Genomic DNA, 25949 nt, shown 5'->3' with positions numbered 1-25949 from the left:
GACATAGAGAACAGTACCAGAAAAGAATAAGCATCGCCCTAACGCACACACCATGGATCTGTCCTCCCTAACTGTGCAAGGACGGGCCACGCCTTCAGGATCCCCGAGGCCACACCCCCTGCCCCCTCCCAGCCAATGGCTGAGCTAATCGAAGCGGGGGGGAGGTGCTAGAGTCAGGTCCGGTTTACCTGACGCAAGACTCTCCTAACTGACAAGAATATTCATTTACTGTATCGTCTGAAGTGATCTGGACCTTCTGGACATCTCACAGAACATCACCCTGATCCATTACGTCGATGACATCGTGCTGAGTGGACAGGTTAACAAAGTGGCGACTAATATGCTAGAAGCCTTGGGAAGACAACTACGCTCCACGGGGCGGGGGCCACGCCCCGGGAGACTCAGAAACCTACTATTGGAGTAAATTTTTTCGAGGTTCTGTACTCCGGGGCTTGCCAAGACACCCTCTCCAAAGTAAAAGACAAATTTCTGAATCTTGCATTCCCTGCTTTACAGATGGAAGCATAACGCTTGGTGAGCCTTTTTGGGTCCTGAATGCAACACGCTACATGTCTGGGAATACCTCTCTAGGTCCCTTACTGAGGGATATGTCAACCATGACTGGGGCCCAACCAAGAATGAGCTCTGCAGCAAATCTAGGCTGCTATGCAAGGGGCTCTTCTGTTGGGCCATATGATTCAGGACACCTTATGGTGCCCATGACTTCAGGGATGGAAAAAGCTGCAGTGTGGCAAGGTCCGTGAGGGAATCACAGTGTGAGCCCCTGGAGCTCTGGAGCAAGGCCATGCCACCTGCAGGGCAGAATTATATGCCTTTTGAGAAATAGCTCCTGGCATGTTCCTGGGCCCCTGTGAGAGCTGGAGTGCTCGACCATAGGGCACTGAGTGACTCCGCATGAACAATTGCCCATTATGATGTGGCTTTTGTTAGACACACCAAGTCATAATGTGGAATAGGCCCAGCGGAAGTCCACAGCAAGATAGAAATGGAATGTCTGGGATTGAGACCAAGCAGGACCAGAAGGCATGAGCAGGCAGCCCAAAACACCCATGTCACCCACTCTGGTTACACCGGTGCCCCTCCTTCACCTTGCACATAGGACCACTTATGTGAGAAACTCATACAAACAGAATGAAGAGGGAAGAAAAAGCCAGCCTTTGGGATGAGTTGGCTTGGTCTGAATCTAAGCTGAAAATGGAGAGCAGCTGCATTTACAGCCACATTCAGAGCTGGACTTGAAAGACCTTAGAGACAAAAATCTTTCCAATGGGCAAAGCTGGGAGCAGTGCATCCTGTCATTGACTTTGTGTGGAAGAAAAAGTAGCCCAAGTTGGGAATATATAGATTCCTAGGTGCCAATGGGCTCTGTTTCAGAGGCCTGGAAGGGAAAACAAAACTGGAGGACTAGAGTCAAGGGGGTCTGGGGCAATATTAGCCAACCTTCATCACTGACCATCCCAGAATTGGCACACTGTGCCCACTGAATGGAGTGGCCCAGACAAGGCCCGAGACAGAGGATGTGCATGAACTCAGCAGCATATATGCCCATTACCAAGACTGATTTAGGTACTTCCGCCTCTGAAGTTCCAAACTGCCAGCAACAGAGACCAAACTAAGTCCCCTAAATAGCACTGCTCTTTTAGGAGACCAACCCATAATTTTATGGCAAGTAAACTAGGCCGGTCCCCTTCTTTGCTAGAAGAGCCAGCCAGTAGTTATCTTCAACAGGAAAGATAACTATTTGGGCTATGGGTTTGTTTTTCTTGCTCACAGAGCTTCAGCCAACACTACTATCTAGAAACTCAAAGAATGCCTGATTTACAAGCATAAAATCTCATACAACACAGCACCCAACCAGGGGACCCATTTCACCGCAAAGGAGATATGGAAGTGGGCTCATGACCATGGGATCCACGCATTACATCATCTACAGCACCATCCAAGAGAAGTGGCTTTTCACTGGTGGCCTTCCAAAGGTACAACTGAGGTGCCACCTTGCTGACAGTACTCTGCAAAATGGGGTGCCTTCCTTTGGGATGCACTATAGACACCAAATCAGAGAACTTTATATGGTGATGTGTCTTCTATAGGAAACAGAAGCATCTGAGACCCAAGGGATGGAAACAAGAGAGGTTTCACTTGTCATCACTGTCTGTGACCACCAAGAGACTTGGTGCTTCTTGGGCAACTCTGTGATCATGGATGGTAAAGTCCTGGTACCCAATGGGGCACACTCTTACCAGGGCACACAGCAAGGGTCCCATTGAACTATATGCTATGGCTACTGCCAGGGAACTGTGGACTCCTTATAACCATGTTCCAGCAGGTGAAAAGGGTCACCATCATGGCAGGGATAATGGACCCTTACCAGCAGAAGCAGACTGCCTGTCTCCTGCTCTTACAGGAGAGCAGGGCAGAATAATGTGCGAGTCCAGGTAATCCATTTAGGTATTTCTTGGCAGACGTTGCCCAGATGAAGCAGTGAACGGACGTGTAGCAAATGCAACCCGAAATGGGTATAATTACCGAGGCCTCAGACCCTGTAGGAATGAGGGTTTGGGTCACAGCACCAAGTAAGTCATCAAGACTTTCCCTCAGGAAGAGAGGTCCACAGTTCCTTGAATATGTGGAGCAAAGGATCTGAGCAGCACAAGGGGTGGACTGGGGCACTCACGAAGGTGCAATGCTCAGATCTTCCTTCGTGAAAACCTGCTGTCCAAGCCGGGTCAATGCTCTACCCAGGCTGCCCGAGCCAGTGAGTGGGCATGGTGGGGGTACTGAAGGTGGTCCACTTCTGCCTGATGCAGGACTCGTCCAATGCGCAACCTTCTTCTCTAGGGTTGCCTGGCTTTCTCAGAGCCGTACTGCAGACTAAAACTCTTCCACCCAATCTTCCTTCCCTGCCCCTTTCACAGGTGTTGGACCCGCATCTCAGGTTGAAGTCTCTCCCTGTGTATTCCGCCTCCCTCTCCCTTTTATCTGTTGCAGGCATTTCCCCCAACAAATCTCTTGAACTTCTAATTCCATCTGGCATCTGCTCCCCAGAGGACTTGAACTGACATATTGGTGTACAAGAATAAACACGCTCAATACTGTGAAGTATTTGCTTTGAGTGATAAAGTGCTATTTATTTGGGGGGCCACACTCTCTACTGAATGAATGCCTATATAGGAGGGATTCCCCATTCTACAAGCTGTTCGGGCTAGGGCACATAAAACTACCCTGACATAATTCCACTGATACTACTGGCCGAGGAATCGGTTTCCACATCGGCCCTAGCTCTGTGGCCAGCACCCCATATTTAATATTTTAGGGTACATTTTTTCATGCTTCTAACATTTGGGTCTCTATTATCACAATATCTGAAATATTGGACCAGAGTCTACATCTAAAGTTGATTTTGCATTGGGGCGCCTGGGTGGCTCAGTTGGTTAAGCATCCGACTTCGGCTCAGGTCATGATCTCACAGTTTGTGGTTCAAGCCCCGCGTCGGGCTCTGTGCTGACAGCTCAGAGCCTGGAGCCTGCTTCAGATTCTGTGTCTCCCTCTCTCTCTCTGCCCCTCCCCTGCTCATGCTCTGTCTCTCTCTCAAAAATAAATAAAAACATTAAAAACATTTTTTTAAGTTGATTTTGCATTAAGTATTGAAGAACTAGAAACAACAAGCAGCTGTGGTCACAAACATGAGATATTTTACATTCATTCCCGGTTTGTGATGCTAACAAGACAAGATTCTATTTTCGTTTTTGAAAGGTTATCAAGTTATTATACTGGGGCTCCAGGTTACAAGAGAGGTAGAATCTGAGGAGCAAGGGGTGGCAAGGATCAGGGATTCAGGTGAGGGTCAAGGGTAGAAGTAGGAATTGAGGATGAGGGTTTCTATTACACACATTATTTGATAATTTAAATTTAAGCTGAATGTTTAACGGTGATTGTTTAGTTCCAAAGCTGCTGCTTTTTTTTTTAAGTTTTTATGAGTGAAAGAGTGTGGAGCTTGAGGGGGGGCTGCAGAGAGAGGAGAGAGAGAATCTCAAGCAGGCTCCTCACTATCACCATAGAGCCCCACATGGGGTTTGATCCCACGAACCATGAGATCATGACCTGAACTGAAATTGAGAGTCAGATACTTAACCGATGGAGCCACCCAGGCACCTCTAGTTCCAAAGCTTCTTACACAGAGTTGAGATTGCAACAATTTTTAGATAAGACACACTTTTTTTCCCCCCATGTTTATTTTGAGAGAGAAAGAGCATGAGCAAGGGAGGAGCAGAGAGAAAGGGAGAGAGAGAATCCCAAGCAGGCTCTATGTTGGTGCTTGTTAGTGCAGAGCCCCATGCAGGGCTCAATCTCATGAATTGTGACATCATGACCTGAGCTGGAATCAAGAATCAGAGGCTTAACCAACTGAGCCATCCAGTCGCCCCAGGATGAGACACACTTAACTACATCATCAATGTTGGTTTGAATAGGCCAAGGGTTCCAATTAATATATAAGGTTTATATTAGTAATATATTTGTATAATTATCAATAGGTTTCAGTTTGTTGATCCTTTTGTATTTCCCCCCATTACTTCAATAAGACCATGGTAATTATAATCTTGGCCCTCTCTTAATTCTTTGGAATCCCCAAGTTCCTTTTCCCAGTGGGAGGTAGATCTAGGTGTGAACAAGGGGTTCCCTTATCTGCACAGAGTTGATTAAGGTAAAAACAAGTTTGAGAATATTGATCCAAGAGACTTGCAGTTATGCCTTTCTAAGTATTTTATTACCATCCTTTAGGTAGACTAGTACTAGAAGAGGGTTAGGGTGTGCTCAGTGTTATTTGGGGAAGCTCCATTATGATGCAGTCTTTTCCCTCAAAGCCCCGCCCTATTTGTGATTGGGATCTGCACGGTAGCCCTGAGGCACTCAGTGCTGAAGGGACCTGTAAATCACTGTAGTGCACTGCCCCCTTTGATGGTCATTTTCTAATATGAGAATACCTTTCTTCATTTGTGGCCTGCCCAGAACCTACCCTTGTTAGAATCTTCAGGAAACACCCATAACCTACCATCATTAGAATTATCAGGAAACCGGAAAGTTTCATCTGTTTTGCTGCCAGGGCTGAGACTTCTACCTGCCCAAATGATGAATTTTGACAGCCAGTGACTTATGTCCCCGCCCATTGGTCGGCTCAATCTTCTTCATGCAGACACCTGGATTTCACGAACAACCCTCTGAACACTCTTCACGTGCAGAGGTCAAAGGCCATCGTTCCTTCCATCTTTGCCTACATGATTTTGGCTCAAAAACCTCTAGTGTCCACTTATCAAGGGTCTGGACTTAGCTCTGCTCTTTCTTTGAATTATTCACGCCCACAGTCATCTCCCCAGTTTGTCTAGATTACATGAGAATGGGCAGCCACCCTCTTAAGTCTCCAGAACCACACTTCTGTATCCCCCATTTCTCTCCTCCAGACTCTGAGGACAGAGACACTGTCTTCCTCTCTCAAGCATTAGAGACACTGCTGTTAGGTGACCAGATGCAATTAGATGACACAATTACTAATAAATGAAAACACAACTTGAAGTACAAATTGCATTCATAATTTTATCTGAGCTAGGTAAAGGAATGGACAGAGAAAGTTCTGGAAAGAAACATATCAAAATATGAATCACTATTTTTCTTGGGCGATAGGATTGTGGGTAATATTTCTAACTGCCTCTTAGCAGCATTGTGTACTTTACAAATTTTCTACCGTGACCATGTATCTTTGCTCATCAAGCAAAAGAAAATGGTATGAAATGCTAGAAAACAATACAAAATGTGGTGTTGCCAATCACTGTAAGCCAGGCAAAGTTGTAGTGGCAGAGGATGTGCACAGTTCCTACAATAAAGGCCTTTGTGTGTGTTTTTTTTAAGTTTATTTATTTTGAGAGAGAGGGCCTGAGCACAAGTGGGGGAGGGGCAGAGAGAAGGAGAGAGAGAATCCTAAGCAGGCTTAGTGCCACCAACACAGAGCCCGATGCAGGGCTTGAACCCATGAAGAACACACGAGATCATGACCCGAGCCAAAACCAAGAGTCAGACACTCAACCGACTGAGCCACCCAGACGCCACTACAATAAAGGCCTTCGTAGCTACATGTGATCATGTCCCTCCAGTGTGGTTAACGGACTGTGAAAAGAAGCGGTGTGTCTTTTCCGGTGGTCATTTTTCCAGGGGTGTGGCATGCCACTTCTCCCTAGCTCCTGATGGCTATGAGGTGGGGGTGCTCAGCGATGGGGGTGGGAGTCAAGAGTGGGTGAATCTCAGAGAAGACGGTGGAGCTCAGGGATGGGGGGAAGAATAGGATACAAGTCATGAACGAGATGATCCCCAGAGACGAGGTGGGGCTCAAGGGTGGAGAGGCTGAGACAGAAGCTGGAAGTAGTGAAAAGATGTGTGGAAACAGACCTCTTCATTCACTCTTTCACACGCAGGCGGAGATCTGTTTTACACACGGTCATTAGAAAAACAAACAAGCAAAACAGAAAAGAAACTATGTTTTAGGCCCACATTTTGGTAAGGCGGTCTTGGCAATGATATCAAAATGTCACCTTCCATTTGGATTTCAACTCCTTAAAACAAAATGGAATGGAATGTTGGTTGTTCAAAAGCGTACCTCAGGTAGCCTTCAGGGGAAGACGAGAGCGCTGCCTGGCCTGGTACAATGCTACCTCCTCAGGGGGGTCAAGATTGGAAAACAGGGGAAGAGACAAGGAAGTATTGACAGAAATCATTTTAGGGAAGAAGGAAACCCTATGTTTTAGATTATCTATTTATTTATCTATTTATTTATTTAGAGACAGGGTGAGTGGGGAAGGGGCAGAGAGAGGGAGAAAGAGAGAATCCCAAGCAGGCACCACACTGTCAGCACAGAGCCTGATGTGGGGCTTGAACTCACGAACTTTGAGATCATGACCTGAACCTAAATCAAGAGTCAGATGCTTAACCAACTGAGCCACCCAGGCACCTTCAGTGTTAAAGCTATTCTTCAACGTGTCAGCCTTGAACTATTTCCTCCAACCCTGTTCTAATTTCTATCCCTGTTTTTATTATATGATTTTATGAGTTCTTGTTAGAGTCCACTCCCAATCGTGAGTACAGTGAAGACGAATATTAGTACCTTAATCAACAAATCAACAACCCACCAATTAATATACATGCTTAAATAAAACCAAACTGACATAGAAAATGCAATCTCGATTATACCTTACCGGTAATTTAGAGTATTGAGGTTATATTAACTATATTAATATCTGTAGCTATTTAATATTCTAAAACAATAACTTACTAGGGGTGCCTGGGTTAAATGTCCGACCCTTGGTTTTGGCTCAGGTCATGATCTCACAGTTCATGGGTTTGAGTCCCGCCTCGGGTTCTGCACTGACAGTGTGGAGCCTGCTTAGGATTCTCTCTCGCCCTCTCTCTCTCTGCCCCTCCCCTGCTCATGCTCTCTCTCTCTCCCAAGATAAATAAATGAACATTAAAAAATAAAATAAAACAATAACTTACTAGCCAATACCATAATAATATTGTGAAGCAAAGAGAAATGACATATTGGGTTTCATGCAAAAATATGGCAATATATCCCCACCTCCACAGCTGGTTAGCCAATGGAATAGGAGTAGTTAAAAGTAATAATCACGGGGCATCTGGGTGGCTCTGTTGGTTAAGCGTCCGAATGCGGCTCAAGTCATGATCTCCCATTCATGAGTTAGACCCCTGTGTCAGGCTCTTTGCTGACAGCGTGGAGTCTGCCTTGGATTCTGTGTCTCCCTCTCGCTGCCCCTTCCCTGCTCATGCTCTGTCTCTCTGTCTCTCTGTCTCAAAAATGAATAAAACATTAGGGGTGCCTGAGTGGCTCAGTCAGTTAAGCGTCTGACTTTGGCTCAGATCATGATCTCGCAGTTCGTGAGTTTTTAGCCCCCACCCCGGGCTCTGTGCTGACAGCTCAGAGCCTGGAGCCTGCTTCAGATTCTGTGTCTCCCTCTCTCTTTGCCCCTCCCCCTGCCTGCGCTCTGTCTCTCACTCTGTCTCTGGAAATAATAAACATTAAAAAAAAGAATACAACATGAAAACAAAAACAATAATAATAATAATTGTAACAATGATAACTCTACATCTTCCTTGACTTACATTGAAGCACTATCCTGATAAACCCATCAAAAGTTGAAAATATTCAAAGTCAGAATAGATTTAATACACCTAACCTACTGAACATCATAGCTTAGCCCAACCTACCTTAAACATGCTCGGAACACATTAGTCTACAGTCGGGCAACATCATCTAACACCAGGCCCATTTTATCATAAAGTGTTGAATACCTTATATGATGTATTGAACACTGAACTGAAAGTGAAAGACAGGTGGTTGTCTGGTACAGAATCCTTCAAAGTTGTTTACCATCATGATTGGGTGGCTGCCTGGGAGTCTCAGCTCGTTGCTGCCCAGTATTGCGAGAGACTATCATACCCGTACCACTAGCCCAGGAAAAGATCGAAATTCAAAATTTGAAGCATGGTTTCTATTTTTTTTTTTAATTTTTTTTTTAACATTTATTTATTTTTGAGACAGAGAGAGACAGAGCATGAACAGGGGAGGGTCAGAGAGAGGGAGACACAGAATCTGAAACAGGCTCCAGGCTCTGAGCTGTCAGCACAGAGCCCGACGCGGGGCTCAAACTCACGGACCCCGAGATCATGACCTGAGCTGAAGTCGGCCGCTTAACCAACTGAGCCACCCAGGCGCCCTGAAGCATGGTTTCTATTGAATGTGTATCGCTCTCACACCAACGTACAGTTGAAAACTCGTAAGTCAAACCCTTGCAAGTTGAGGACCATCTGTGTAGGTGTTATGTCCTTAGAGTCTTTTTAAGTTCTTACAACAGCTGTGAACTAAATGTCATCACATCCATTTTGTAGATGCGGATTGTGAAAATGTAGACATTAAGTAGCCTCAGTAATGGGTACACATGGAGACCAAAGCCAAATCGGGCTGACTCCAAAGTCTGGACCATTCACTTCTACAGCCATGCTATCTGTCACCTGGAACTCTGAGACAGCATGCAACTGTGACAATAATTGTCTGTATCATTGACAAACTCTCTCACGGTTCACAAAGTTCTTTCAAATTCATTGGTTCAGTTTTTTGTTTTTTTTTTAGTTTGAGACAGAGCTGGTGGTGACGGGCAAAGAGAGAGGGAGAATCTTAGGCTGGCTCCACACCGAGCATGGAGCCCAAAGCTGGGCTTGATCCCACAACCCAGGGATCATGACTTGAGCTGAAATCAAGAGTTGGACGCTCAACCAACTGAGCCACGCAGGCACCCTAGCTGCATGATTCTTTACATGAGGGCCAGCAGTTAAGATATAATCATGTCCTCACTTTCCAGATGAGCTAACAGAAGACCAGAAAGGTCATCTGACTTTCTCAGGATTATTAACGAGAACTGCAAAGTTAAGGAAATCCCCAAGACCACTTCGGACAACAATTGGGAGTTCAGGGGTCTCAGGTTTGATGATTCCCCGGGAGGACTCATAGAATTCCCTGGAAGCTGTTATATTTGTGGCTGTGGTTTGTTACTACGAAAGGGTACAGAGTAGAATCAGCTAGGACGAGAGGCCCATGGGGCAGACTCCAGGAGAGGCCCATGAATGGTGAGCCGTGACCAGTGATTTGTTCAGGCAATAGTATGTCACAATACACATGGGGTAGTGCCAACAAAGGCCGAGCCTTCATGTCCAGAGTTCTTACTGGGCCTTAGTCACATAGACACCGTTGAGTCTGACCTTTTCAGTTTTATCGTAAGGTCTGAGCACCTCTGATCTAAAGAGGAAAAAACAAAAAAAAAGCAGAAATCTGCTACGGACTCTATTGAGTTTTCATGTAGGTTTGGGGCTGTCTTATGGAAAACATAACTGGTGTCCTCATTTTGAGTCAAGACCAGAAGAGAGAGGAGAGAAGATGAAGGAGTTAAGAATGAAGTCAGAGAAGATTCCAGCGGCAGGGGACAGGCGGGGCCCTCCTGGAATCTGACAGCATGCCCTCAAGCCCAGACAGTAGCAAGTTGTAGGGTGCTAGATGTTTTGCCTTTTCAATCTTTTGTTTCTCTTGACAATGACTTCTCAGAGAAGTCTCTCTGCTGGAGTGCCTGCAACAGCAAATAGAAAAAAATAGAGGAGAGAAAGTGATTTGTTTTCTTCCATTCTCCAAAGGTTCAACAGAAGACAGGACCAACTAACACGACCTTGGCACAAAGACAAAGAACATCTGGTTCAGCGGTCACACTTGCGATTCTATAAACACAATGAATCCGGGGTCAGGTAGCATGTGGCTTTTTGGGTACTGATGAATGCATCTTTATCAGCAGCCTAGGGACAGAATCTGAAAGGTGACAAGTGTGGATAATGGGACACAGCTGGATTGAGGGAGAAGCTAACTTTGCTGTTCTCTAGAACAATCAAGAAAATGTCTGGAATTCATAAATAACAGTGGCGGCGGGGCGGGGGGTAGAGCACAAATGGCCAGAAATGGCCAGAAAGCAGAAATCTCTCTGCTTGACGTCTAGCAGAGTCTGCGAAATTTGTGTGGGTTATTCGAGAAATTCTTGTGGTACTTATGATATATTCAGGCAGTATTTTCCAGAGCTCCGTTTGCCTTCCGGATGCTAACGGCTGCTGGATACAACGCGTATGCAGGAGATTTTAAATGGGTTTTCCTTTCACATGGTCTCTGGGGGTGTTTGGAAGTGAGTACCCTAACCAGAAGTATGCTGCAGGGAGGCACTAAATGCCCAGCCCCTTTTCTGCTCAGGAGACATGGAGATTAATCCCCAGTGCCCACGTGCCTCCCTGCCACCGGCCAGACCCCAGAGAGAGTGAAGAGCGTTCAGTGGCGCTGGCCACTGAGGCTGAGCTAGGCCCCAGAAGGCTTTGTTGTCTTTTACCTCTGTCTCTTTTACCCTTCTCGGGCCTCAAGGGCTCTGGCCACAGTTTGCTCAGTCTCTCAGCAGCCTCAGAAGCAGCCAGTAGAGAAAACTGTCAGAGCCTCAGCCACACAGAGTCTCTCCACAGTCTTGGAGAGACTCAGCCAAGTACACAGCCTGGAGAATACTAAGCATGCCTGTGTGTGTTCTAGCACTCAGCCACCAGCCTGCCCCTCACACAGCCCTCTGACTGCAGAAGTATAGTCTGGGATAGTGAGAAAAGAGGACTTGGGCTGGTGGTTTCTTTTTCTTTAAACAATTTTTTATTTTTATTTTATGTATGTATGTATGTAATTTTTTAAATTGACATCCAAGTCAGTTAGCATATGGTGCGACAATGATTTCAGGAGTCGACTCCTTAGTGCCCACTTAGCCCACCCCCCCCCTCCCACAACCCCTCCAGGAACCCTCTGTTTGTTCTCCATATTTATGAGTCTCTTCTGTTTGGGCCCCCTCCCTGTTTTTAGATTATTTTTGTTTCCCTTGCCTTATGTTCCTCTGTTTTGTCTCTTAAAGTCCTCATATGAGTGAAGTCATACTATAGTTGTCTTTCTCTGACTGACTAATTTCACTCAGCATAATACCCTCCAGTTCCATCCACGTAGTTGCAAATGGCAAGATTTCATTCTTTTTGATTGCCAAGTAATACTCCATTGTATATATATATATACCACATCTTCTTTATCCATTCATCCATCGATGGACATTTGGGCTCTTTCCATACTTTGGCTATTGTGGATAGTGCTGCTATAAACATGGGGGTGCATGTGCCCCTTCGAAACATCACACCTGTATCCCTTGGATAAATACCTAGTAGTGTAATTGCTGAATTGTAGGGTAGTTCTGTTTTTAGTTTTTTGAGGAACCTCCATACTGTTTTCCAGAGTGGCTGCACCAGCTTGCATTCCCATTATTTTATATCTATTTATTTTAGAGAGAGAGACAGAGTGCGAGCAGAGGAGGGGCAGAAAGAGAAAAAGACACAGAATCTGAAGCAGGCTCCAGGCTCCGAGTTATCAGTCCAGAGCCTGACATGGGGCTCGAACCCACAAACCTTGAGATCATGACCTGAGCCGAAGTCAGATGTCTAACCAACTGAGCCACCCAGGCACCACTGGGTTGGGCTTTATAAGCCATCACCATGCTAACCACTCTAACCCGGAGGGGTGGGTCTCAATCCTGGCAGCACATTACTATCACCAGCTTGACACAGGGCTTGATCTCAGGACCATGAGATCATGACCTGAGCCGAAATCAAGAGTCAGACACTCAAAGAACTGAGCCACCCAGGTGCCCCTAGCTGTATCCAGGGTTATCACATGTAAATTCACGTGTGTCTGTGACCACAACCAATGAGCAAAACACTTTCACTCCCACAAGGATTCCTGCGTTGCCTTTCTATAACCACACCAACTCTGCCCAGCCCTCCTCCCACTCCCCTCGCCCCTGGCAACCACTAGTCTGTTCTGCCTTTCTAAAACTTTGTCATTTCAAACTCTTCTATAAATGGAATCATACATTATGTAACCTTTTGGGATTGGCTCTTTTCCCTCAGTGTAATTCCCTGGAGAGTCACCCAAGTTGTCCCGTGTATCAACAGTATTCCATGGTACAAGAGTGCGACAGTGCACTGAACTATTTTCCCACTGAAGAATCTCTGGACTGTTTCCAGATCTTAGCTCTTAGGAATACAGCTGCTACGAGCATTCATTTTTGCGCGAACATAAGTTTTCACTTATTTGGAATAAATACACAAGAGTACAATTTATAAGAAATTGGCAAATTATTTTCCCATGTAGCTGTGCCATAGCATATTCCTACCAGCCAAGGGGCCCAAGTTTTCCAAATCCTGGTCAGAATTTGATGTTTTCACTATTCTTTTTTTTAATGTTTTTTATTTTTGAGAGATAGAGAGAGAGAGAGAGAGACAGTGCCAAATGGGGAAGAGCAGAGAGAGAGAGAGTGAGACACAGGATCCAAAGCAGACTCCAGTCTCCGAGCTGTCAGCACAGAGCCCAACACGGGGCTCAAACTCATAGACTGCAAGATCATGACCTGAGCCGAAGTCGGACACTTAACTGACTGAGCCACCCAGGCGCCCTTCACTAATCTTTGTTTAAGCCACTCTGATAGTTGTGTAATGACATAGAACTGTAGTTTTAATTTTTATTTTTCTTATGTCTAATGACATCGGAAACCTTTTCATTTGCTACTGGTCATCTGGATGGCAGTGAAATGTCTGTCATGTCTTTCATGAATTTTCTAACCGGACTGGTTATTGCTTTTACTGTTGAGTTGTGAGAGTTCTTTATGTATTCTAGATATTAGCCCTTTGTCAAGTTCAAGTACCTTTTAGCACGTTACTCATGAAATACAAGATGACATTTTCACTGTGGCAGTGATAGAATAGTAACAAGCAGAAAAATAGGAAAGTACCCCTCTAATTCCCACTTTCTAATCCCACTCATGCTCCCCAGGGCAACCATTTTTAGCAATTTTAGTTCAGATCTCTTTTTAAGCTTCACATGCACAAAATGGGCTTGATTGCTATACATTTTTCTGCAACTTGCTTTTCTGACTTCACATCTTGCCATGACAGGAAATACATAATTGTGTGACTGTTTCGCCAATCATTCAGCTTTCCCATTCTCCTGTAATCCAGAAGAAACAACAACAACACACCGCATCTCCAGAAATCTGGAAGTTTAGAACACTGCTTCTGTCAGTGTTTGAAATCTTAGGTTGGAACAGAAATGGGAGAACATTCGGATGAAGACTGCCATGCCAGCTGATGGGAAGAAAGTCTTACACCACCCGTGTGGAGACAAGAGACTCAATTTCCATTAATGGGCTAACTGGATTCCTTGTCTATTAGAACTACTGTTTCTTCTTCAGTAAAACCACAAAATTGGACACAAAGCTTTCTCAGTGCCTTGCCATTTAAAAACATTTTTTTTTAATGTTTATTTATTTTTGAGAGACCTAGCAGGGGAGGAGCAGAGAGAGAGGGAGACACAGAATCTGAAGCAGGCTCCAGGCTCTGAGCTGTCGGCACAGAGCCCGACGTGGGGCTCGAACCCATGAACCGTGAGATCATGACCTGAGCCGAAGCCGGACGCTTAACGGACTCAGCCACCAGGTGCTCTGTGCCATGCCCCTTTTAACATACAGCCACTCAGTTCTCCATGGAGGGGAAGCAGGGTCTAGGGTCTAGTGCAGAATATCGATGGCTATGCTCCCTTTTTTTTCCACCCATCCACAATAGAAACCGACTCCAGGCCAAAAAATGAGCCATTCTCTCTCACTGCCTGGGAAACATGTATTTCCAAGTGGAAATTTGAGACCCATGCAGTCTGTAATATAAGTGAAACTTGAGGAGAAAGATTTTTGTTCTCTGAGCTACTCTGCTATTGTAGGAAATGGAGCAATACAGTAGTGACTGTGTTTACTAATTTGTCTTTCCAAAAAAGGTTAAAGGACTTTAAACAAAATCATTACCCTCTAGAGGTGCCTGGGTGGCTCAGTCAGTTAGGCGACCAACTGTTGATCTCGGCTCAGGTCATGATCTCACAATCTGTGGGTTCGAGCCCTGCATCAGGCTCTGTGCTGAGAGACTGGAGCTTGCTTGGGATTCTCTCTCTCCCTGTCTCTTGGCCCACCACCATTTGTGTCCTCTCTCTCTCTCTCTCTCTTTCAAAAGAAATACACTTTTAAGAAATTAAAAAAATAATTGTCCTTTCAGAGAAGTAGAATAAAGAACGTGTGTGGGGGGAAACTTTTACTTTGTGAAAGCTGTCATCGTCAGCAGCCTAGATTAAATACACACACACCCACCCACACCCACACACCCTGATTTGATATATTTATTTACAATATATTACTGAGTGTCTGTGAGTGCCCTACCATGCAATTAGATTTGTATCTGCTAGATTTGAGACCCATGCAGTTTGTAATATAAGTGAAACTTGAGGAGAAAGATTTTTGTTCTCTGAGCTGCTCTGTTCTATGCATGGTAACCATACATAGAGGGTTCTAAAAACTTCAGTATCAGGAAATGGTCCAAACACTGGGCATTCTTGCCCTGTGGCTTATTAATGCCTTCTGAAAACTTCCACCAAGGGAGAAAATCTGCAGGACAAGGTGGACTCCTATGAAAAGAGCCGAGTATCCACCAAAGAAGGTGCTTGCAAGCAAGCCTGATATTTCAAAGCTGTTCTCCTGGCCTTGCAGGGTATTTAATTACAGACGAGCAGGGAGGTGAGACGGATGAGCCAGGGTTAACGAAGGCAAAAATGTCAAGCAGCCTGGGACTGAGCGCTGGACACTCTGGCAATCAACTCAGTCCTGCCCCTTTCCCTGTCGCCTGACATTTTGTCATTTGCTGAGCGGATGATCACAACCTCTGTGATGGGTTGATCTGACCTTGACTGAGAACGTTTGGTTTCCGTGATGTCATGAGGACAACTGCGAACGTCTGTCGCCCGCACAGAGCCTTTTAAAGGACAAGGTGGGGCAAGAGTTGCTAACGCCCTAGAAAAACGTGAGAAGCTCTTGTGTTCCATGTTGTGTGGTTAATAAGTCCTGAAATGCTAACCGTCGTGCTCCAACAGTCCTACATAATGAACATAGGTTGTCTCGAGTTGGCTCGGTGTTTCCTCCTTCTATGTGGAACATACCACATTAAGCTCGCAGGGAAAGTTATTGGCAAACATCGCATCTATTTTTAACGAAAGGCAAGCTGCTGCAGATCAGGCCAGATGCTTGGCTAAAAACTGCCTGCCTGTGTTCCAATCGCTTAATATACAACCGCTTGCAATACTGAAGTCCTCAGTATTTGCTTGTTCTTCTGGCCTGCCCTCCGGCTATAGGCATGAATTTGCCTGTGTTGGATTTTTTTTTTTTTGATAATTCCCTTTTTAGATAATTATCCCTTAGAAAATTCCCAACCCAAACACTGAAGAAGTCAAGAGTTACTCAGGAACTGGCTGCTTTTGGAAGCTGATAGACAAAAAGTGTTGCTAGGGGGCAGCAATCGGACTTTTTGAGGGGGAAGAGCCGTTAGGTCAGAACATGTATTTGTTAAAAGGGTTTGGGGACTGGGTGGGGGGACATGGTGAGTGGACACGGTAGGTCTTTAAGAAGGGTGAGACAAGAGCTTGAAAACATCTGTCCCCTAACGTTTTAATTGAGCTTCCAGCTCGTTTGGAAAATTCTGGATACAGAAAAAGTACTCCTATGAATGCCACCGCAATTTCCATCTCCAAAATGTAGAATAATTTCATGTTTAACTCGATGTCAGGAAAATGTTTGAATGTTTTTCCTTATCGTTTTCTAGTGCTAACTGATTTCAAATCATCAGTTAGTTCAGAATAAAAGAGGAAATGATCACGTCTGATTATTCTTAAGAATTAATTGCAAAAACAGACTTTTTGTTGCTATTGTTGCCTGTAAAGTAATTCAATGGCATTCATTCTTAAGAATCTGATTTGTATTTCTCACATCCTTTTCCCCATTTTCTTTTGTTAAAAACTTACCTGCAGGCACCTGGGTGGCTCAGTCGGTTGAGCATCTGACTCTTGATTTCAGCTCAGGTCATGATCTCGCAGTTTATAGGTTTGAGCCCCGCATCAGGCTCTGCCCTGACAGTGTGGAGCCTGCTTGGGATTCTCTCTCTTTTCATTTTTCTCTGCCCCTCCCACATGCTCTCTCTCCCTCTCTCTCAAAATAAATAAATAATAATTTTTAAAAATGTACCTGTTCTTCAAGGTCTTGGCTCAAATGCCACTCTCTTTCCTCATATGTTTCTCCTTTCCCGTGGCACACAGATGATTTTGTCTTAGGTAGGTAATTTTAATTTTAATCTTACCTGCTGTAAAGTAAGTTCTGTAAGACCTCATCTGTCTCATTTGCTGCTATGTCTCAGGGTCTAGAATAGGTGCCCAGAAAATAATTGTTTCCCCACTTCCTCGTCTTTGCCACTAAACTTTATTTAGAGTCGCCCTACAGACTGCTGAACCATTACAGCCCTGTTCATCCAACCCAGAAAAATCTCCAAACTGCAGCAGATATACCCCAGGTGTACTCAGGATGGTCCACTGGGGTAAGGGAACATGATGGTTAATTTCATGTGTCCAGCATGGCCAGACTCTTCTGCCCAGATGACTTGCTCAAACGTCAGTCTAGATGTTCCTATGAGGGTTTTTGGGTTTTTTTTTCTAAGTAGGCTTCATACCCATTGTGGAGTCCAACATGGGGCTTGATTTCAGCACCCTGGCTCAAGACCTGAGCTGAGATGAAGAGTCTGATGCTTAACCCCTGACCTGTGCCCTGTTATGAGGCTTCCCTGTTATGAGGGTATTTTTGAGATGTGAGCAACATCTAAATCAGTAGACTGTGACTAAAGCAGATTACCCTCCATTCCATGATGAAGGTTGGCCCCATCCAATCAGCTGAAGGCCTTACAAAATAAAAAAGAATGAAGAAAGAATTCTGCATCCACAATGCCTTTCAACTCAAGATTGTAGTATCAATTCTTCCTTACTAGACTCTTGCCCTATGACATTCAGACCTGTCAGTCCCCCCAACTGTGTGGGCCAGAAACTAGGGTAGGACTTCTAAGTATTAAGTCTGGCTACATGTTGATATGTCATTAAAATGAGGATGTTTTTATTTTTTAACTAGAAATCTAACAGTGTAGGATCTCCCCAGGAGTTATATGCAATGCTGTACCTCAGAAGAGGCTCCCAAAGACAATAGGAAAGTTTTTCTCTGCCATATAGTATTTATGATATTATTCACGCAGAGGTTAAGTCAAAGAGCATACTCTTTTTGAGTCTGTTCATAGTTTCTGCTGAGACTATTTCTTAAGGAAAATATGAGCTCCATACATTAACTGTCAGTTTTGTCCCAAATATATTATACTTACATTTTAAGGAATAAGTTCTTACTCTAGAAAAATGAACACTTATTAAAATGTGGTATAGTGAAAAGAGCTTGAGCCTTGAATTCAGAGCAATCTGGATTGAAATTCCAGTTCACCATTTCCCTGCCATGTAATCTTGGGCACGATGTCTAACTTCTGTGAATCTAGGTACCCACATGATGTTAAAACTTTTGGTTTCATTTTTTTGGGGACTCAGTGAGATAATATATGTACAATTCAGCTTAGACACAAAATGGCCTCCTCACTTCAACTAAAATTTTAACCCCCAAACATGATCTAGCCTTCTACATTCTTTATGTTTTTCTTCATTGCATTTCTTATTTATCTACTTTATTATCTGTCTCTTTGACCACATTGAATGTAAAATGGTGCAGCCACTTTGGAAAGAATTTGGCACTTCCACAAATAGTTAAACATAGGATTAATTTATGACACAGAAATTCTACTCCTAGGTATATGCCCAAGAAAAATCAAAACATGTGGGGGCACCTGGGTGGCTCAGTCAGTTAAGTGTCTGACTTTGGCTTGCGTCACAATCTTACAGTTCCTGAGTTCAAGCCCCACGTTGGGCTCTGTGCTGCTTCACATTCTGTGTCTCCCTCTGTCTCTGTTCCTCCCCCACTTGCACTCTGTCTCTCTCTCAAAAATAAATAAAAGATTTTAAAAAAGAAAGAAAGAAAAACGTGTCCACAAAAAAATTTGCACGTGTTTTCTGCAGCATTTTTTAGAATAGTAAAAAAATAGTAAAAAATAGTATAATTTGGGTGCAAGCAACCCAAATGTCCATCAGTTGATGTATGACTAAACAAAATATTGCATATCCACACAATGGAATATTAACCAGCAATAAAAATGACTCAAGTAATGGACACCTGGGTGGCTCAGTCGGTTAAGCGTCCGACTTCAGCTCAGGTCGTGATCTCATGGTTCATGGGTTCAAGCCCCACGTCGGGCTCTTCACTGACAGTGTGGAGCCTGCTTGGGATGCTCTGCCCTCCTTTCTGTCTGTCCCTACCCTGTGCATGCTCTCTCTCTCTCTCTCTCTCTCTCAAAAATAAACATTAAAGAAATGAATGAAATATGATACATGCTACAATACAAATTAGCCTTGAAAACATTATGCCACACGTATTAGAAAGAGTCAAATGAAAACACAGATGACACCAGATGCTGGCGAGAATGTGGAGCAAGAGTGACTCTCCTTCATTTGCTGGTGGGAGTGCAAAATGGTACGGCCACTTTGGAAGACAGTCAGGTAGGTGCTTACAAAAGTAAATATACTCTTTTCATATGATCCAGTCATCATGCCCCTTGGTATTTGCCCAAAGGAGTCGAAAACATGTTCACACATGGACATTGTTTTATTTATTTTTAAAAAAAATGTTTATTTATTTTTGAGAGAGAGACAGAGCATGAGTGGGGGAGGGGCAGAGAGAGAGGGAGACACAGAATCCGAAGCAGGCTCCAGGCTCCGAGCTGTCAGCACAGAGCTCAATGTGGGGCTCGAACTCACAAACCGTGAGATCATGACCTGAGCTGAAGTTGGACGCTTCACCGACTGAGCCACCCAGGCGCCCCTATAGCAGCTTTACTAAGAACTGCTAGGACTTGTAAGCAACCAAGATGTTCTTCAGTGGTGAATGACAGATAAACTGTGTTACACCCAGACAATGGAATATTATTCAGCGTGTAAAAGAAATGAGCTCTCAAGTCATGAGAAGACATAGAAGAAACTTAAATGCATATTACTAAAAGTGAAAGAAACCAATCTGAAAAGCCTATGTGCTATAGGATTCCAGGTATCTGATATTCTTTTTATTATTGTTATTTTTTTTAGAGAGAGAGGCAGAGTGAGTGGGGAAGAGGGGCAGAGAGAGAGAATCTTAAGCAGGCTCCATGCTCAGTACAGAGCCTGACACGGAGCCTGATCCCGCCATCTTGGGATCATGACCTGAGCTGAAATCAAGAGTCAGATGATCAACCAACTGGGCCACCTTGGCGCTCCTGTATGGCATTCTTGAAAAAGCAAAACTATGAAGACAGTAAAAAGGTAAATGATTGCCAGTGGCCGGGGTGGGGAGAAGGATGAATAGGTCCAGCACAGAGGATTTTTAGGATGCTGAATATACTATGTATGATACTATGATGGATCCGTGTCTTCATACATTTGTCTAGACCCATAGACTGTACAACATCAAGTTTACCAGTTGTAAACTATGAGCTTTGAATGAAAAATGGCATGTCAGTGTAGGTTCATCAGTGGTAACAAATGTACCATCCTGGTGGCAGATGTTGATAACAGGGAAGGCTAGGCAGGTGGGTGAAAGGGGGTTATGGGAAATCTCTGTAGCTCCCTTTCAATTTTGCCATGAACCTAAAACTGTGCTGAAACAATAAAGGTCTTCAAAAATTTATGCTACGTGAAATAAGCCAAGCACAAAAGGCCACATATTTGATAATTCCAATTATATGAAGAGTCTAGAATGGGAAAATCCATAGAGACATAAAATAGATTAGTGGTTGCTTAGGTCTTGCGGGGAATGAGGTAACTAAAGGGTTTGGGGTTTCTTTTGGGAGTAATGAAAAAGTCCCAAAATGGACTGTGGTGATGGTTGCACATATCCGTGGATGAATGATAAGTTGTAAATTGGTGAACTATATGCTGTATGAATTGTGTCTAAATAAAGCTGTTAATAAAAACTATATGTCCCCTTGCTGATTTCATTGCAATAAAATGTAAAATAAGGTTACAATGTACATTCTCTTTTCTGTATGACTTAGGACTTGGTTACTCTTGAAGAAGACTAATTAAACTTTCAAAAATGTCTTGATGGTTTAATGGATCAGATAAGTTGATTCTTCCACAAAATATTTATGATCACAAAAATATAAACGTATGTGTCTGACTAAATCAAATTGTAATAAGTACTATCTTTTAAACGGATCATGTCTTGTAAACACCAGACAATACTGCAATTCATTTTGAATGATTTCATTTTCTGCAAACTTTTAAAGACCATCTGTTCAAATTTTAATATCAATAGCAATCTATTACTCCACACTGTTTCAACTTGAGTATTCTTTCCAAGATCCTTAGGGCTTGGACGAATATTAAATTAACTTATGGATAAACTTCAGTTGTCTGAAGTCTTTGGTTATCTGGATACTTCTAAAGAGAGTAAAAGTTAGAAAGACAGAAATTACAAAAGCAGCATAAACAAGTAATAGGTATTTTGTCTTGGTAAAGGTGTGAATTATGATGACAAATGTGATATCGTACATTCACAGTCTTATATAAATCAGTGACACAGTTAATATGTCTGAATGCCAAATTTTAAGCTTTAAAATCCTCATCTCATTTATATGGATTTGTGTATGTTTAAACCCACTTGGAGAGTTATATTAGAAATGGGAAAACCGGGAATCTTGTGAATAATTAAGACGAAAATAGAATTAAGTGACGGGGAAATGGTCCTTGAATATTCAGTCTGTTCTCTAAAAAAAAAAAAAAAAAAGCAAAAAAATGCTATGTCTTATTTGGTGGCTTTTATGGAGAACAGACCTTCTTATCTCATAGACAGAGCACTTCCGGAGAGGCTCATAAATCTTCGTCGTTTCGTGCTGACTTCTTGGTTCACTTTTTGACTAAAATCTCTTATTTCTGAAAAAAAGGTTAAAATGTATCACTTATTACTTACTGTTTGATTTACTCGTTCCTTCTGATTATTTGTGTGGCTAAAATTCCAGTAATTTTTTTGTCTTAAATACCTATAATGTATATACTAATGCTATACAATGTTTCTTTTTTTTTTTTTTTAAGTTTATTGTGAGAGAGAGCATGTGCGTGAGAGAGGGGCAGAGAGAGAATCCGCGCTGACAGTGCAGAGCCTGATATGGGGCTCGAACTCACAAACTGTGCGATCATGACCTAAGTGGAAATGAAGAGTCAGATGCTTGACCGACTGAGACACATAGGCGTTCCCTAAAATGTTTCTTGATAATTATTCTGGATATTGAATTTCTCAAATCTAGGCTCCAATTATTGCATAATGAAATGTTAAGGCATTATTTTGTCTAAGGGTGTTATTTTGTCTTTCGGGGCAAAGAGAACTACACTGTGCTAACTCACAGCATTCTGAGGTCCCGTATTCTGACTTTGGAATAGATATATGTCATTTATTTAAGGAACAAAGTGCTTTATTAAAAAAAAAAAACAGGTCTTGGTCTGGTCCTGAATAAAGATGCTATTTTGTCTATTTTGGGGGTTTCTCAGGAGGCTTCTAGGACATGCCAAATATTTGTTCCAGGAATTTATAAAATGCATATTACTATAAATGATTAAGAATATGTGTTATATGTGAATATGTGGAGCGTGCACAGATATATTGGTAATTAGCTCTACATGACATTGAGAGCCATCCTGTTGCCAATTTCACATTATGGGACAAAGAAATGCTCTCAAATAAAAAACACATTACCTCGGGGCACCTGGGTGGCGCAGTCGGTTAAGCGTCCGACTTCAGCCAGGTCACGATCTCGCGGTCCGTGAGTTCGAGCCCCGCGTCGGGCTCTGGGCCGATGGCTCGGAGCCTGGAGCCTGTTTCCGATTCTGTGTCTCCCTCTCTCTCTGCCCCTCCCCCATTCATGCTCTGTCTCTCTCTGTCCCAAAAATAAATAAAAAATGTTAAAAAAAAAAAAAAAAAAACACATTACCTCTATAGATTAATTATATGCAAGTAAAATATTATGGATGTAAATATATTCTTTTAAAAAAATGTTTACTGATTTATTTTGAGAAAGAGTGAGAGGGCGTGTGTGCAAGTGGGAGAGGGGCAGAGAGAGAGAATTTCAAGCAGGCTCCTTGCTGTTAGTGCAGAGCTGGATGTGGGGCTCGATCCCACCAACTGTGAGATCATGACCTGAGCTGAAACCAGGAGCTGGATGCTTAACAGACTGAGCCACCCAGGGACCCTGAATGTAAATATATTTGTATTTTCAGGAGACCTGTAGTCATATATATTAAAAGAAATTCCACTTTTTTCATTCTAATGACTCTGGAGAATATTAATATATTCTATAATATTAATTAATAGTTGATAATACTAGCTATTGCCCGGAGCCATCCAGTTGTGTCATCAATAAATAGTTCCTGCTTTTCCATTCTCGTTGCCTAAAATCTCCTGCTACAAACCATGGATCAGAGATTCTAGGCAAAACTTCAAGAGATCTTCAGGAAAGAACTCTTGGCTATTTGAGTCCACAGGAAAAGAGTCATGGATCCAGACTTGCACAAAAAAGCTGGCTTCATTATTACAAAGATACACCTGTCAGACTTCACAAAGACTGACCTACAACTTCCATAACCATCAACCAGAAGCACTCAACCTCATAGAAGTAGGCTCTTGAACTAAGATTACCACACAAGATTTAATCACCTAGGGCTAAAACAACCAATTTCATTATGATTGATATTTTATTTATAATAAGCACATTCAAATTTAGTTTTTTTCTTCTTAATAACACATTAATAGCCTTAGGAACCATTTCCTACAAATCCTATCACTAATGATTGGTGAGATGTTTTCCACTATCACTCTTTGAGCTAATATGAATAGGAACTCAATCAGTGAAATTTATTAAGTGCCTCTTTGCACATGATATTTTTCTTTTCTTTTCAAAAAATTTTTAATTTTATTTTTTGAGAGAAAGACACACACAGAGCACAAGCGGGGAGGTGGCAGAGAGAGAGGGATACACAGAATTTGAAGCAGTCTCCAGGCTCTGAGCTGTCAGCACAGAGTCTGATATGGGGCTTGAACCCATGAACCGTGAGATCATGACCTGAGCAGAAGTTGGACGCTTAACTGACTGAGCCACCCAGGTGCCCCTGTTCTGCTCGTTTAAACAAGGAAACTATGATTGTTAATTTTATGTGTAAAATTGGCTAAGCTATAGTACCCATTTATTCAAACAGTAATCTACGTGCTGCTGTGAAGATATTTTGAACATGTGATTACTATCTACAATCACTTGACTTTGAGTAAAGGAAATTATGCTTGATAGTATGATAGGCCTCATTTAATCAGTTGAAGACCTTAAGAGCAAAATCTGAGGTTTCCCAGGAAGAAGAAATTCTGCCTCAAGACTGCAGTATCAGCTCCTGTCTGAGTTACAAGCAGGTCTGGCTGCCCTACAAATTCTAGACTTGCCAGTCCCCCTAATCATGTGAGCCAATTTCTTAAAATGAATTTCTTTGTATCCATATCTATCTTCTTTCCATCCATCCATCCATCCATCCAACCATCCATCCAATCATCCATTCTATTGGTTTTATTTCTCTGGAAAACCCTGACTGATCCAAGAATGGATTTGTATAGAAGTTAGCTAAAATTAGAACTACTGTCCATGCCTGGAGAAAAGAGGTTTTCTCTACGGAAAGCTGACTAAAGCCATTTAAAAATCAAATCTATTAACTTGATCCCATAGGACCACCATGTTGTACAATAAGGACCCAAAGTGATAAGCCTACACCAAGGCCTTTTTCAAAAAAATAAATAAATAAATAAAGCTTTTTGTTCTTTAAATAAATTATATGTATATATTGGTTTCAAGGTCAGAATATGAGATCTCAAAACGCCTTGAGTTAGCACAGTGGAGCTCTCTTTGCCCCAAATGTTCAGCTTAATTGCCGACCAGACATCTTATCCAGTGAGAGATGAGGCTGTTTGATGTATCACCTGCCAAGGAGTGAACCTTATTTTCCATATCAGACCCCTCTTCCAATATTGAATGCTCCAGAGAAACAAGGATTCCAAAGTCAGCAAGACAGTATAGAAAAAATGCATTTGTTTTAAAAGCATAACCATATGGAGCGCCTGGGTGGCTCAGTTGGTTACGCAGCTGACTTCAGCTCAGGTCATGGTCTCACCGTCCGTGAGTTCGAGCTCCACATTGGGCTCTCTGCTGACAGCTCAGAGCCTGGAGCCTCCTTTGGATTCTGTGTTTCCCTCTCTCTTGGCCCCTCCCCCGTTCACACTCTGTCTCTCTCTCTCTTTCTCAAAAATTACACATTAAAAGGGGCGCCTGGGTGGCGCAGTCGGTTAAGCGTCCGACTTCAGCCAGGTCACGATCTCGCGGTCTGTGAGTTCGAGCCCCGCGTCAGGCTCTGGGCTGATGGCTCGGAGCCTGGAGCCTGTTTCCGATTCTGTGTCTCCCTCTCTCTCTGCCCCTCCCCTGTTCATGCTCTGTCTCTCTCTGTCCCAAAAATAAATTAAAAAAAAAAAATTACACATTAAAAAATTTAAAATCATAACTGTACATGACCACAATACAAGTTTGTCTTCTTTAGGAGACCACATTCATTTTTGCTGCAACCACCAACCCCCGTTAAAACGCTATTTCCTCTGTTCTCAGTGGAAGAAGTTTTTTCAAATTCATATTCATGTGTATTGAAAGCCTTCATATAAAAAAATATCTAGAAACCTTTTCTCACAACAGTGCTGTGCAGTTAGTTAATTCCACGAAATACACAAAAGAAAGGGAGCAATGGGAGTTTGAATGACTTACCCAGTTTCAAAGGATTTCTACCTCTCAGAGCTCCTCTCAGTACCCAGTAGAACAAGACTTCATTTCTAGCCTGTTGCTTTCTTTCTGTTGTTATTTGCATTTAACACACTTATGTTCAATGGGGCACCTGGGTGGGCTCTGTTGGTTGAGACTCCGACTTTGGCTCAGCTCGTTTTCTCACGGTTTGTGAGTTTGAGCCCCACGTGGGGCTCTCTGCTGTCAGCGCAGAGCCGGCTTTCCAATCCTCTGTCTCCCTCTCTCTTCCCCTTGCTCCTTCTCTCTCTCAAAAATAAATAGACCTAAAAAAAATACAAATGTTCAAGCAGTGAAGAAAAGTTTAGAATACAATTAGCATGTTCATTTGCTAATGTGCTTCCCATCGAGTCATTTCCATATCTGTATAAGCATTT

The 25949-nt window shown here is 43.1% G+C and overlaps 1 long non-coding RNA gene across 2 annotated transcripts in view; it reads right to left on the bottom strand.

Annotated features, from left to right (window-relative positions):
• Positions 1–20480: 20480 nt before the first annotated feature.
• Positions 20481–25949, bottom strand: part of LOC131517014 (uncharacterized) — an 83208-nt gene continuing 77739 nt past the window's right edge. Inside the window, exons 3-4 of one of the 2 annotated variants that reach the window (XR_009264339.1) lie at positions 21536–21634; positions 20481–21142 (exon numbers count right to left, since the gene is read on the bottom strand). This is a non-coding gene — a long non-coding RNA (uncharacterized LOC131517014). Of the gene's footprint in view, positions 21143–21504; positions 21635–25949 lie in introns of those variants that run through there. The other variant, XR_009264344.1, reaches the window with a different exon arrangement.

The sequence above is a fragment of the Neofelis nebulosa genome, chromosome 1 (genome assembly GCF_028018385.1).
Source record: "Neofelis nebulosa isolate mNeoNeb1 chromosome 1, mNeoNeb1.pri, whole genome shotgun sequence".
Lineage (NCBI taxonomy): Eukaryota > Metazoa > Chordata > Mammalia > Carnivora > Felidae > Neofelis > Neofelis nebulosa.
This window is presented reverse-complemented; position numbering and strand designations above follow the sequence as displayed.